The following is a 17049-nucleotide window of genomic DNA, read 5'->3' as shown; positions in this document are numbered from 1 at the left end:
GTTAAAAATTTTTGAAGCACTTGCGTACCTTATCATATCATCATCATCATCATACTTTATCATAACATCAGTAAACCTTATGCATCTTATTTTTCATCCTCCTATACTTATTTCTTCTCTTCTAATATATTCCTTATCAAATCTTCAATGTAATGTTGAACAGTATATTGGGAGGTTACATTTTTGAAGGTACCTATGTCATCATTTCTTTTATAAAAAATTAAAAATTTTTGAAGTTACTTGTGTAAACATAATAAAGTTTAAGGCTTGAAATTTAAGAAAACCATGTTACTTTTTTAAATGTTTACATGTAATTGATTCATCAGTATTATAAGTTGTGTAGCAACTTGATAAGATCTATTTTATCTTTTCTATTAAATTAAATAAAATATGACGAAGTGATTTCAGAATGATTTTAAAACCTTCTCCAAATACAAAATCTAATTCTTAAAATCGTTCGGGCCTCCACGTGGTTCATCTGGATAGCTTATGGAGAACTGGAGATATCCATAAGTGAACTAAATCTCTATAAATATCTACTAAATATCTAAGTGAAGTCAAACCTCTTTGGCTAAACTCCAAAGTTGTAAACTCGTGGGCTTGCCCACAACACAGGAAAGAAACATCCTAGAAAGTTCAAGTATGGAAAGTTCTTTTATTACTAACTATATCCCTTCTGGTAATAACCAGAGAAGTTCACCATCAGATTGGGGAGGTGGACAAATAAGAGAAACTTCTAAAGACGAATCGGAGCGTCGGAATACACCCAAAAAACAAACAGTTAAAACAAAACAGTTCCACTACTTTGCGACATTAAACATTAATTCACTAATGAAAACAGGGAAACTCAAAAACCTCACAAACATACTAGAACAGCAGAAAATAGTAATATTAGCATTACAAGAAATGAGAAATACCACACAAGAACACTACGAATCACAAGGGTTCAGAATCTACCAAGGAATTTCTGGCAAAAAAGTCATGAAAAATGTCCCGCTGTTTGGAACAGGTTTCATTGTCAAAAATACAATACTCTATTCAGTCATAGATTTTCAAGTGTACTCAGACCGAATCGCAACATTGACGATAAAATCAGCAAACAAATTCTACACACTAATCAACGCACATGCACCAACAAACATTAAAAACAGGACTAACCCTAAGGAAGTGGAAAACTTCTGGAACCTATTGGACCAGATAACTACCAAAATAAACAAAAGGCATACCAAAATTCTATTAGGGGATTTCAATGCACAGTTGGGAAAGGAAAAAGATACCAAGATATCATTGGTAAATGGCCTGTACAGAAAAGAACAGATGCAAATGGCCAAAGACTGGTGGATTACTGTAGAAGTCACTACCTTTTATTTAAATTCATGGAAGTAGACTCAGATCATTACTTAATCAAAATTAAAATCAAAATGACACCATGGAGAACATCTGCAAGGGACAAAAGATTTAAAAAGCAATAGGATCAGAATAAAATTACAGGAAATGTCACACACTAAAAAAAAAGACCAACTAGGGACTGAAAACAAACTAGAAGCCCTGGTGGAAAAACTAAAAGAAATAGCATCAGAAATTGCACCGCCAGATAAAAAAAGGAAACACCAGTGGTGGAACATTATCTGTGATCAAGCACTGGCAAACAGACACAAGGCTTGGTTGATCTTCCAATCAAGAAAGACAGAAGAGAACGAACAAAAACTAAGAGTGCAAAGAAAACTCGCACAAAAAATAATCCGAAATCAAAAGAGGGAGTATCACAAGAAATTACTAGAACAGATTGAGGAAGAATTCCATAAATATAATACAAGACAATATTACAAAAACTTTAAACTGAATAACACTACATTTAATGCCCCAACACTAATGTTAAGAAATTCAGAAGGAAATCTGGCACTCACTGATAAAGAAAATGCCAACATCATGAGAGAAAGCTTTAGAAAACTTCTGAATTGTGAAGAACCAAAAGAACTTCTGGAAATAAACACAAATACCCAGATTAAAACACCAAGAGAAAATATCCTTCCACCAACATTAGCAGAAGTAAAGATAGCTCTGAAGCAAATGAAAAATAACCAAGCAAGTGGAGAAAATTTCCTGTCTGCAGAATTATGGAAGAACGCGTCAGAGAAAGTACACAGAAATCTCCACGAAGAAATGGTAAAAATATGGCACAAAGAGGAATTTCCAGAAGAATGGAAAACCGCAATAATCCACCCTTTACATAAAAAAGATGATAAAACCAACCCTGACAACTATAGGGGAATTTCCTTACTAGATTGCACTTACAAATTTCTATCAAGAATAATTTACAACAGAATCAAAGACCAACTGGTACCAGAACTAGGGGAATACCAAGGGGGATTTAGACCATGGCAGGCTGCCCAGAACAAATTCTAAATTTAAAATTAATTATAGGGCATCATAAACTAAGGAATAAACAACTGGTAGTGACTTTTATTGATTTCAAGAAAGCCTATGATTGTGCACATCGAGAATCCCTACTAAAAATCCTGAGAAATTTAGGGCTTCACCCAAAACTAGTCAAAATCATCGGACTAACACTAACGGATACCAAATCCAAGGTTAAATTCAGGGGAGAAATATCTGATCCATTCGACATCAAAACAGGACTGAGACAAGGAGATGGACTGTCACCGCTTTTATTCAACTGTGCCCTTGAATTTATAATACGGGATTGGAAAAAATTAAATAAAGACAACGTTAAAATTGGAAAAGGTATCTCAGTAAATTGCTTAGGCTTTGCGGACGATTTAGCCCTACAATCCCAAAATATAGAAGAGGCCAGATACCAACTGTCAACACTGGAAGAGATTGCAGGAAAAATCGGTCTAAAAATTTCATACGAAAAAACCAAAATTATGGTGATAGACCCACTATGCATAAGCAAAGTAAAAATAAACAATAATGACATAGAACTAGTAGAAAACTTTAAATATTTGGGGGAAAACATCACGCACAACCTCCAAGAAATTCCAAACTGGAATGAAAGAATAAATAAACTCATCAAAGCCACAATAAAAACACAAAACATCTATAACAAAAAATGCATGTCCATAAACACAAAAATAAGACATTATAACTCAGTTATCCAACCAGAAATACTTTACGGATGCAAAACCATATTTGGATTGTACCAGACAAGGTTTACCGACAAACTGGAAAAGATTAAAAGACAGATTCTACGACGATGCATCGGGAAAAACATTAAAAAAGATGGGATTTGGAGAATTATTCCAAACGAAGAGATTTACAAAACTATCTTCCCGATAACTAATAAATTTAGAAAGAAGAGAATTTCCTTTCTAGGACATATTTTCAGAATGGAAGAGACCAGACTTATCAGACGGATAATCGAACTTTTCTGGAACAAAAAAAGCAGACCGAACTGGTTAAACGAAGTACAGAAAGACATGGAGGAATTAGACATAACCCGTGAAAAGCTAAAAACGGTAACTATGAGAAATTAAAGAATAAAGAAACAAGATTCCTATCAAAACCCAAGAAAACAATAAGCCCGGTGTACTCTGAACAAGAAAGGGCAGGAAGATCTGAAACCCTTAGAAATTACTGGCAAAAAAGAAAAGCTGAAAAACAACAAATCAGCAAGAAAAGATAGAACTTGCCAAAAAAAAAAAAAATTGACTAAAGTGATCCATTATGGTCTTAAAAGTAATAAAAAAAAAAAAATAAAATATTGTCTTTCTCATCCGATGAAGTAACAGTTGCCATGAAAATATTTTTGAATAGACATAGGGATTAAAACGCTGTAAGGCGAGTTATTTTTAAGTAATTATATAAATATATGTGAATGAAATTTAAAATTAGCTGATATATAAAATTCATAAAGAACATAAATATACATAAAAAGATGCGAGTTGAATACCATGCATGGTACAATTATTCAAAAAGCTTTTACAAATTAAAAAAAAAAGATAGTTCTGATGATCACAAGAAAAAAGTAAGATTACTGCAGCAATGATATGAATTTCAAGGGATCATGACACCTTCGTAAAACTTACCGAAAGCGATAAAGATCATAAAAATCAGTGGACTCACTACTGCATTAATGGTGTCTACTAATTTTAATAATTATTGATAAATTACATTGAAAGACTTTTTCTGAATGCTTGTTAGAAACATAGTGAGCCTGATGCAGTATCTAGAATTAGGTACCTTTATCTGATCAGTTACATAATTAAGAAAGTCTTTTTATAAAAACATTCTTTTTGCATATAATAGCAAAATGTGGACCACATTTTGCAAAATTTATTCTGAAATTCTTGGATAGAAAATATGTTGGATGTTACACAGTACTCTTTTCATAATATAAAAAATATCCTAAAATACCTTAGGAATCTTAGAACAGGGATTCCACACAGGAATTGCATACCCAATGCTACTTTTAATAATTGTGTAATTGTAGATTTTAATTGATTCTACATTTGGATTTTGGAAGTGTAAATAAGATAAAGTAACATGTAAATTGTACAGATATATATATATATTTATATTTATACAAAGTGTGGCGGGAAAGTTTTTAGACTGGGCTTGTAATTTTAGAATGGCAATACTTTCAGGATATTGTGATGGATCTATTTCAAAGTAATCCCCTTCTTGCTAATATAATAAATAATTTAAATATGTTTATGTATGTAAGGTTAGTAAAACAATTAAATATTTGTTTTACTATTACTTAGAACAGTTAAATTAAGTAATACTAATAGTATTTAGTAGTCTAATGTATTAATTAATAATAAAAAATTGAAATAGGAAATTTTTAATAATAGATGTTATGTTTGAATAGTAAATTGAATTAAGAATTTATTCTAAAATATAATAAAATTATTTTATATTCAATTTAATTTATTTAAAAATAATTCATAACTTAATTTGATGTAATAAATTATTCTTTAGTTATAGATAATCTATGTAAATAAAAATATAATTGAATATATAAGTTTTTTTATAAACTTTTTTCATTATTGTAAATGATGGAAAATTGTTTTCTCCCACGATAAAAATAACAATCATAACTATCATTTGTAGTTTTCCTTATTGTTTTGAATAGCAGATTTAATCAGTAATATTATTGAATGTTATTAGTTGATGGAAAACTTTATTGTATTATTGGTCTTTATATGTATAATGTAATTTTTTTTTATAGGAATGTTTTTAATTTTTTTTTGTTGTATTTTAATTTTTATAGATATGAAAAAACCTTTTATTCAGAATTGTTGGATTTCTACCATGTTGTCCTACTTGTGTGATGCACTATGATTTGTTATATGGAGTCTTGGCTGTAATGAAATTCTATAATTATTGCTGCCTCTGTTTGTATTTTATACTGCTATTGTGTTTACATTAGTTTTCATTTTGAATTTCTTCTACTAAAGCCATTCTTCTGTGTTTCATGCCATTTATCTGTATACACACACACACGTGCACATGAGGTGTGATTCGAGAGTTTTAAGCCTGGGCTTGTAATTTTAAATCGTAGTACTTAAAGGCTGTTGTGATGGATCTCCTTTGAAGTAGTCCCCTCCTTACTGAACGTATTGACTCCAACGATTTTTCCACATTTGAAAGCACTCCTGGAGATTTTCTTAAGGGTGTTAAGAACCTTCTTCATATTTGTGTCTGGATGTCTTCAATTTAGTGAAATTGGTTAACTTTCAGCAAAAATTTCAGTTTAGAAAACAGGTAGAAACAGGCAGGGGCTATATCAGAGGAATAGGGGAGTTGCAGAAGCACAGGAATTTGGCCAAAAATTCCATGATCAAGAATGCACTATGAACCGGTGTGTTGTCCAGAGTGCAGGCCTTTTCTTCTGCACATTTTTCAAAAATGCTGAAGGACAGTTTTTTAATATTCGTGATTGATTGTCCGCCCCTAGGGGCAAATTTGTGATGTACAATATCCGTAGAATGGAAGAAAACTACAAATATTGTCTTCACATTCGATTGGACTTTGTCTTGCTTTTTTCGGTCATGGCGAACTTGGATCCTTCCACTGCAATGTTTGTGCCTTTTTTCTAAGTCATACTCGTAAACCTATGGTTTGTCCCGTATAATTACCCCTTTTTAACAAATTGGTTCAGTTTCAGCCCAATTAATCAGTTCATGGGACACTTCAAGTCAGTGTTGTTTCTGCTGGTCTGACAATTTTGCAATGAATTTTGCAGACACTCGATGCATGTTCAAACCGTCAGTTAAAATTGACTGAACCACGTAGAAACTTAAGTTCAGTTCATCAGTCATCTCCCAAATTTTTTCAATTTTTCAGGTAAGATTTATAAAACCACTGAATATACATTACCCTTACTTTGGGTCCCAAGAATGTGTTACATTCTTCGTGAATATCTCTGTGTATAATTTTAATATAAGCTGTAGGCAGGTACTAATAATTTCAAAAGTAAGCTTTCTACTAAAGACATTTTTAATGATAATCAATTAACAAAGTTCTACAAGAAATCTATGACTATTTTTGTTTTTATGGAAGCATACAAATTGAATTGCTGATTTTTAAGTTGCTTTAATTATGCCTTTTTGTTAAAATTTATTTTAATAAAGATTATATTAATATATAGATCACAACAAGAGGCATGTATACTATTGATATTGTCGCATGTTCGCGGCTGGATCAGGAAATTGAGAGATTAACATTTTAGAATGTTTATATAATTTCAATTTATTGGTTTAAAATGTTCATAATTATAACCAGACAAATCTGTAATAATAAGTGATAATAAAACAATTAATAAAAATGGTAAGCTAACAAATATTAATATAGTAATTACAACCACAATAATAATGAGGAAAATAGTAATAATAACCCTAAAAATATAATCACAGAACCCCGCGAAACTCACACAACTGCCATCTCGCAGTCTCTCCTCGTGGAACTGATGTCGTAACGTCTCGCATTCTAGTATAACTGATTTTTAGCTGTCTTACTTCTATTTATACTTCTAGTCTCTACCTGCCGGACCGGACCAAGTTGAAACGTGAGAATGAAGATCGGGGCTTTTGTTTCCATTAATTCCAAACGTGATCTCTTCTCATGGTACAATAGGTGTTCATTGTTTGACAAAGAAAGGGCAGTCTAACAAAAGACGATTGTTAAACGGACCTGTTACCTTTAATAAAAGGGTTTCTTTTATTGTCCCTTTCTGGATTCCTCCATTATTATATTTTCTACCACTTTCATAATTGGTAGGAATCCATTACTTAAGCCCGCTATACCGGTCTTGTTACAGTATATTAAAACCGATGTTGTAGCATCTACTTCATTATAGTTGGATAATAATTCTATAATTAATGCTGAAATATAATAATACTGATTATATTAGTAGGTACATCCATATCACAACAACTGGAATATGCAATGTCACGTAGTTACTGTACTACTGTAAACAAAAATATCTATCTCTTCCCACCACTTCATCATACTGTGTGCCAAAAGTCTGTCTCTCTTTCTTCATTGAAAAGAAATGAAGCATGTGCACACACACACACACACACACACACACACCACACACACACATGTTATTTTTATATACAATACATCTATTGTTATTCTTATATAGTCAAACATATATTCTACTAGTGGACCAGCGTTGTATACATCACCTAGTAGCAGGGACAGTATTGGATTGGTTGTAGCCTGTTTTTCAATAGATACTTGTACATTTTGAAATAAGTAGAATGCATACTAATGTTTTCTTCTTAAACATTTCTAATCATCTTTCCATTTGCCATCTTCCTGGGCTGAGCAAGGTCTACAAAATTTTATTTTTCAGAAAGCTGTTTATAAATGTGAAAACACCTTTCAATAAACATCTCAGTAAGATGATATTTAAATACCATCTTGTACTTTTTTTAATTTAAATAAATAGATAGATCATCTAATACTAAGAAAATTTGAAAAAAAAGTAAATAATTTTGTTTCTAAAACTGAATGTAGTTTTATACTGTTCTACAGAATCAACTTTCTCTCATTACTTTGTAGAAATAGGACACATATTTTGTTTTTGTCCATGTCAGTAATATTAATATTTTTAAAATATGAACTTTTGTTAATGATTAATCAAACCAGTTATAAAAAATTTGTTTAATAACTTTGAAATATTTTTACTCGATTTTGTGACCATCTTCAGTTGCTGATGCTGATGTTTTCTGGTGAATGCTGGGACATTGATAATAATCGTGATTTTCTACAGTATACACAAAAAATAACCATATCTTAATACTTTTTGAAACATATAAACACAAAATTAAATAAAAAAACGAAAAACTTATTCTAAATGAACAGATGAGAATCTAATACTTTTCGACCACATTCTACCTAATTAAAAAGAACCAAAAGTAGTAACATTGGCTGATATTGGAGTGTAAGAGCAACACCAATCATTGAATAGTAGTAAAAATTACTGAAAATGTTTTGATATTAGTTATTAAAAACGCTGATTATAATTTTTCTGTTATTATTGGAAAAGTTTATATTTTAAGTGTGTATTTTTTTATTTTAAAAGTGTATATTATTAGACTGATATTATTTGACTTGATATTATTGAAAAGTATTATATTTTAAGTGTATATTATTAGAAAAGTGTATACTTTTAAAATATAAAGACAATCATAAAATGGAAATTTGACTTTATAACAGATATAATGATCTTATCGCACCTTAACAATATTACAGTTAAAAATACATTAAGTTTCACAAAACTAAGATATTAAATTAAAAAAACCTATGGTGTAGATTGAATGCATTTCTCAGCTATCAAATACTTTAATCTATCTCTATAATTTTAATACTATCAAGCCCCAATGGGTTTTCTGATTTTTTTTTTTAAATGAGGACACCGTAAAGATCAATATCACCAATAATCACTGAAGAAGGTACTGAAATGACTAAAATTAGTTCTTTGAAGGTATGACTTCCATGTAATTTGTGAGTTTATATGTAAAAAAAATTCCTTTTGTAGTTTGACAAATTCACAGCAATTAATATTTCAGTTGGTTTCTCTAGTTAACGTAACCAGCATGTATAACACATTTCATTAAAAAAAAATTTACATTAATTTGTTGTGTTGCAATATGAACAAGTAAAACAAAATAAGTGAAGTAAGTCAGAGTTATTTACTGTAAGAGTTATGTTGTTTACTATGGAGGCAGTTCCTATGGCGAGTAGAATGAAGATGACGCTTTGAGGCCTGAATATCACCTGAATTTTGGTGGTTTTAATTGCTGATATGCAACTGCATATTTCAATCATTTTCCCTTAGAAGGGAATAGGAAATGACATTATTCCTCATTTTCCCTTGTAAATGTGATATGGAATGATTAATTATTGTCAAGGATGACTGCATCAATTTTGGTTGTGACTCATATCAGGTCATGTCTAATTGTTATGTTTTTGTCACTTAACATTTACATAATTCAATGTAGATAGTGTAAATTAGGTGCAATATAATTTTTTTTTTTTTTTTTTTATATTTCATTGTTATATTTTATATTATGGTTAATTTTTGAAAATTATTGAATAGTTATAATGAAAAGTTAAATACAGATATTATTTTATTATTGTTGGAATAAGATGGTTATACGATGTCATTAAAAATATTACAAATTTTTTTTTGTAACTGGTTGAGTTCTTTTGTTATTATTATTTAATAATTTTTATTTTGATTTGAAGTTTTTTCTGTTTGCTGTGATTTACTAATGATGTATAAATTTGTGAAAAATAAAGTGATAAATGATAAGTTTATTAAATAGCATAATAATTTCTAATTAAATCATGCTGCAAATATAATTTATCATTTCATGAGTTTATAAGTTTTACTTAGATTTATATTTTTCTTTATATTTTTTTTTCTATTTTATTGTATATGCAAATTAAAATTTTCAGACAGAATATTTTTTTATTTTCATTTTATAACTATAGTTAATTATTGTAAACTGAATTCTTTAAACTGATTTGATAGCATGGTGTATGAAATAATTTTTAAAAAATTAGTGAAAAATTTAATTAAAGAACAAAGTAAATATAAGGTTTTTAGTAGATATTACTTGAAAACATAACTAATCGTTATTTTATTTAAAAATTATGATTACATAACTTATATATTTTTTTAATATAAAGATGTTAATTAGTCACATTATTCATTCTTTTTCTTTAAATCTATCTTTGTTTAAATAAACATTTTGTAATAAATGTAGAAAAATGTAAGTTTTAATTGATTGTTTTTACATTTCATACCAATGAATAGTATATATTGTTGTACTAATTATACATACCATTCATTTGTATGAATAGTAAGAAACATACAATTAGATTTTTTCTACACTACTAATTAACATATTTTATTCATAAATACATTTAAAAATCTCATTTAATATAATTTTTTTAGCATTTGAATATTGGGAAATAAGTAGTAAAATACTCTGTTTTTCATTATTATTTAAAATAGTGTAATTTAAATATATCTAAAAAAGTTAAAAAAGTACATTTGTGTTTAAAATGTTTATTGTTAATGACACATACTTCTTGATACGAACGATCTTTTTCTGTTTGATTATGAATAGGATGTTATGTATGAATGTAAATGAACTGTAATCTAGTACAGTCTCAGGTTGATCATTCCTCAGATGTGTGGTTAATTGAAACCCAACCACCAAAGAACACCAGTATCCACGATTTAGTATTCAAATCCATATAAAAGCCTTTACAAGGATTTGAACCTTAGAACTCTCATGTTAATGACATGCATTTATTTTAATAATGGTAATATTAGATTCAAATTTATATGAACGAATATAATAATAATAGGAAACAGTTTTATAATCTCTGTCAAACAAACAATATCTTGCACATAATGACGATTTTTTTGCTTCAGAATTTAATTTTTTTACAAAAATAAAATAAATTAAAACACTATTTCATTTTTGTGTGCAAATATAGTTTTTAAAATCATTGTTTTTCTACAAGAATTTTTATTTAATAGAATTCCAGGAATAATTTTGCTTAAAAAAAGGTTAGCATTTTTAATATATAGATTAGAGAGAAGTATTGAAACATTTAAGTGCTTTGTTTTTATTACATTTTTTTTTACTTTAAGCAGAATAACATTGACTTTTGACATTACATAAAATAACTGCAATTATACATTTTGATTTTCCATGGGAACTGGTATATTAAATGTGGCATTGTGTGTGAGAATTTTAATCTTGCTTCATATTCTTTAAATTTCAGGTTGGTAATTAATTAGATATTATTACTAATATTTTTGAGCTATGAGATTATAAGATATGTTTTATTGTCTAACAATATCTTTAAGTTTTGTGAACAGATGTTATTTTCTATTAATATTATATGTATTTCTATTATTTTAAATTTTTTCTGTTATTTTGACATATAAGTAGTAAGACTTTCTAGTACGTTCAAATTTATTAAAATCTGTATCTAGCTATAAATTTTAAACACACAGCTGATTTATTGGGAGATGAGAACAGTCTTAATGAGAATAAGAATGTATTTAAAAACAATTTTGTTAGCATCTTTTGATATAAAACATTTATTGACCAATGATTAGTAAGTGATTTTGTTTACTCTAATTATGAACTCTTTATGAAATAAAAATTGTTTTCACATTTAAGTACAAAAATAATAAATTAGTGAAGAAACAAATATTTGTATTACTATTTTTTTAATATTTTTATAAAATAATTATGATTTTAAAAACTTTTTAATCAGTTATATTTGGTATTACAATTTTATCACTAGAACTAATTTGGTACTTTAACATAATCAAAATTTAAAGCCAAGCAGTTAGTATTATTTGGGTAATTTTCTTTCATTGTTTACTGTTCAAGTGTAAATTTAAATAAATATTAAAAGAATATACATTTTTATTTGAATTTTAGTCCTTGTAGTTGAATCTCTTTTCAAGCAATTACAAATCTAACTACACAATTACAGCCATTGATGAGAAATGAATTTTTGTATCAAATGGAACATGCCAAGCTTGACTGGGAGCCTTTCACCCGGAGGTCCCGGGTTCGAATCCTGGTCAGGCATGGCATTTTTCACACACGCTACAAATCATTCATCTCATTCTCTCTGCACTAATCCTAAACTGCGGACCCAGAGGTTAAAAAAAAAAAGAAAAAAAGAAGCTGGACTTTAATCCAGACCTTCTGGATTAAAGGGAGAGATGCTACTGCCACCCTGTATTAATATTTGCAATTTGCAGTTATTTTTACAGTGATATAAAATTCAATATTTATTTCCAGTAAATTATTTGGAGTCCATTGAAACTAGTTGGGACCTACAGCATATGGTGAACCATAAGTTATGAAGCTGTAATAATATTTATTTTGTATTACTTCTTTTTTCTTTACTGCCATTTCCAGTCGGAGGATTGCAGTTATAATGGTGATCCTAATTTTGGAAACTCCTGGTTGAACAGGTCAGTTGGTGAACAACCAAACCACTTTCTCAGATTAGAGTCATGATTCCATTTTTTTTCTTAACTCTCCACTCTTGGATTTTTCATTCATCGTGGTAATACAATAAATATGTATCTAATTTTATTGTTTGGTAAAAATAAATCTTGCACTGTAGCATGATAATTTGTTGAAATATGTTTAAAGATTCTATTACAGTGGATACTAAAAAGTGGGCCAAATAAATGTTTTTAAATATGTTGGAATAAAAAGATAAGTTATTTTTTTAAGTTTTACATTGAAATGTTAATATGGTTTTAATTTTTCGCTGTACTCGTTTTGAACAAGAATATGCTGATGTGAAATTTTCCGTTTTTTCAACAAAAATAATTGTTGAACATGATGCTGGTTGATGTACATACTGAACTGGCGAAGTCTGAACATTGTGAAAACTTCAGCATAAGTAGCTGCAGTGGTGATGTAATTTTGGTCTGAATCAACACTGTAACAAGTTTTTTTTTATAGATTTTACAGTTTACTCTTATTTAAAATAATGCTGTTTGATCAATAATTTTTTTTTTAATATGAATTATTTTTTCAAAATCAAAAATTGACTGGAGAAAAATACTTATTTCAGGCTATTTACTAAACAGTAAGAAATTATTTGCTTATATTAACAGTAAATGTGCTGAAAAACTTATACTTGGAACAAAATTAACCCATCTAGAAATAAAGAAAATTAGATTTTATTAAGATCCTGCTACAATTGCCACCTCAGAATTTTCTTCCTATTATAAATTAATAATTAACTTTTTTACCTATTCAAACAGTCTAAACTATTTGATAAGTAACTGTGAAAATATGCTTCTATAAAGTGTATATATGGCACTTTTTTCTTTATTTTCCGTTTATAAATTTTCAATTTTTTGATAAAAACAAATTTTATGTTTTTACTTTCCCAGTTCTCATAGGTATAGTATTAAAATTATACAATTATTGTTATATACTGACCTCCATGGCAGAGCAGTAGTGTCTCTGCTTTTCATCTGGAGGTTCTGGGTTCAAATCAGTCATGCTTAGCATTTTTATATACTACAAAAATTTATTTTTTATCAGCAGGTGTAATTGGGCAGTTAGTCTGTAGTTTCTTATAAAAGGAAAAAATTATTACAAATTATCTTTTTTAAATTATGTTTAATACTAATTTATGTTTATATCCAAAACAACCAAAGCTAGTTAAAGAAACTTCCTCTGAAAAATCAGTAAGTAGGTTTGCTGGCACAAATTCTACTACTACATCGTTTTGGATTAGTGGTAATAATTGAGCTAACAGCCTGTAGTGAACTGTGTAATTAAGTATAGTAAAAAATACATAGTATGATAACTACTTGAATTACAGTTACTTGATTGTAATATAATTAAGAAGTAAAATAAGGAAATCGATTCATTTTTAAGGACAAGGTAATGCAAATAATAAAATAGATAAATAAACAAGGAACACATTAAAAAATATATATATTAAACCCGATTGGTTAGATATTAATTAAAATTTACTTTGACTAGTAAGTGATAACTAGTATAGATCTAACCTAACACAAATCAACAACTACTGGCTGTTGGGGAAGTCCTTGGCTTGGCACTGACAATGATGTTGCTTACTTGCTGGTCTGGCTACGTAACACCTAACTGTGACCTTATCATAAACGTGAAAAAATGAGATAGAAAGTATTTATCATAATCTTTATAAAAAAAAAATTATTTAATGCCATAAAATAATACATAGGTGTCCCATAATGTACGTTTCCATACGTAGAATACAAAAAAATTAAATAAAAAAAAGTAAAAATGTTTTTCATTTAAAAAATGTTTATTTTTCCTATCTATGGAAACTTATGGGACACTTACAGATATTATCTTAAAAATATTTTGGATATATTTTTTATTCACTTATGTAATGCAGAAATTAGTTTAGGTTGGTCAGCTTTTAATAAAGCTTTTTTCTCTCGTTCTTTTAGAAATATTATTTATAGAGTACTAATGAAATTTAATATTTTTTTTTAAATTTAATAACTTCAGTTATTGTAATAACTGTGATATATGGAATTCATACATAACTTAATTGTTTAGAACACTGGTGAAGTAATTTACATCCAGGCCTCTCTGTAGCTTATTGTTTTCTTGTTACTCAAATATAAAATATTTGAATATTAAAACTCTTAATACTATACATTTTATTTTCATTTATTATTATTTTTTTTACTAAAATATGAATATTTATGCTTTAAACCATTCTGAAATGCTAAATTCATGTGTTAAAAGGTTAATGATCGCCCAATTGTTCTTCAAATTATAAAGCATGTTTAATACATTCGTGTGGGTTGAAATGAGAACATACTTCATTGTTTTATTTGGTTAAAAATAATAATATAATGTTTCTTTTTAAATTAATATTATATACAATATTACTTTTATGTATTAGAGAAGCAATTAATATTATTCTACAATATTCTGATAACATTATTCCATAAAATCGGAAATATTTTTCAAAATATATTCATAAAACTTGTACTGCAAAGTTTAAATGGCAGAGGTTAGTTTAAGTTTCATTAGGTCATTGAGGTTATAAAAAGCTGTATACATTTTTCTATTGGATGATTGATTTCACATCCAAATTCTTTTCTTTTTTTTTAAATATATAAAAAAAGAAAATGTAACTGTAATTGGATGCCAATCTATTGTTATTGTATGAATAAATAAATAATTGTTTACTATAATTGAAGTAATTAAATGTTAAAAAAAGAAAAGAAAATGATAGTTGCTTTAATGTAGTGTACTTTTCTTCACACTAAAGTTCACTGAAGTTTTATATAATGAAAAAAAAGTTATTTGTTATTTAGTTTTTCATAACAATAAAAAAATACTGGCTTTCTTTCCCTCTTTTTCTTTATAGAAAAAAGAACTCGTTAACCTTATATAATAAACCAAAGTAACAAGTTGTTGAAATTGTTTATCTGGTGTTTAAAGATTCATTAATTATGATGTTTTCCTATTTTTTTTTTATTTTTTGCTTTTTATTTTATTTTAGACATTAAAAATGGTGTTTTTGATTTATCCTTATTCCAGTTTAATTTATTTATTTGTGCGTTAGAAAAATTGATTCAATTCTCTTTTATCAATACTTTTATCAGAAACATTTTTTCTATTTTTTTCATTTTCCTTTCCTACTTAGAATGATAAATTTATGTCTAGTATTGTATTGTTCATGGACAGAAAGAAGTACAATAAATATAACATAATATAAATAAATACAAAAATAAAATATTCAGTATGGTATGAATTTAAGTCCATTTGGGGAACACTGCAAAATGATGCTATAGAGTTGAAAATCATTGGTAATTTGGTGTTATTTGTGTACTAATCTGTTATATGTTAGGCTAATTGAAAAAGCTACCTGGAAGTAACTTTAATTTTTTTTTTCCTTAGCAAACATTACTATTTTTATGTATTCATTTATTATTTATTATATTATATTATATTTTTTTACATTATTTATATTTATATTACATTTAATATATCAGATATATTATTATATATATAATTATTATTTGACAGCACTGCCAGGAGTACACGAGGCAATTTTACTTAGTGTGAACTTGTCTTTCTTCTTAATTTACATATTCGTAATATTAATACATATTAAATATATATATATATATATTTCACATATTTAATTTAATATATTTATTGTTATATACTTTATTATATTTATATTATATTATTATTGTATTATTTGTTATTTTATTATTATTTTTATATATTATTATTTTTATCTAGCCAGCAAACATAAAAATAATGGCTGTCTGTTTTGATGAATAGAAATGTTTTAAGCATAAATTTTTAGAATTTTGTCAGGTGTAGTTTCTATGCTGTCTATTGATGAATTATATCGGCATGTTTAACATATTACATTACTTTTTATATTGTATTGTATTATTGTTTAAATTATTGGAATAGTTCTTGAGAAGTAAAATAATCTGTTAAAAATCATGGCAATTATTTTCCTAAGTTGTGATTTAAGTTCATTTATTAAATTAAGCACTAGAGGCTGTTAATTGTGATCTGATATTTTTTTTCTATTTAGAGTAGTGTGCTACCTTGATAGCATACTACTCTAAATAGAAAAAATAAAAAAAATAAAACAATGAAAAATGAAAGAATTGAAAAATTAAAAATGATAAAACAATTGTTTTATAATTTCAGTAGTAACTATCACTGTAAAAACAGATTACCTCAAGTATTTAGCAAATCACATCCATTTATGAAAAAAAAAATTAATTCTGAAGGAGTAGAAATTGTGTTGATTATTGATAAGATTGAACTTGTAACAAATAAGAAAACTGAACAAGGTTTTGTTATTTTTACTTCACGGATAAAACTTTATAAAAGTTGTTTGTTTTGTGGTTGGGTATGGATTTTATGCAAACAAAATGAGTTTGTAGTTTATCATCATTCATTTATAGTTCACTTGGTTTGTTTCTTTTTATGACATAAGTATTGAAGGTTATCTAGGAAG

At 27.6% G+C, this 17049-nt stretch overlaps 1 protein-coding gene across 3 annotated transcripts in view; it reads left to right on the top strand.

The window, feature by feature from the left end:
• whd (carnitine O-palmitoyltransferase whd) overlaps positions 1-17049 on the top strand; it is a 147092-nt gene that overhangs the window by 69979 nt on the left and 60064 nt on the right. The window lies entirely within an intron of this gene.

The sequence above is a fragment of the Lycorma delicatula genome, chromosome 8, assembly GCF_047948215.1.
Source record: "Lycorma delicatula isolate Av1 chromosome 8, ASM4794821v1, whole genome shotgun sequence".
NCBI lineage: Eukaryota > Metazoa > Arthropoda > Insecta > Hemiptera > Fulgoridae > Lycorma > Lycorma delicatula.
The sequence above is the reverse complement of the archived record's forward strand: the minus strand, read 5'-3'. Positions and strand labels throughout refer to the sequence as shown.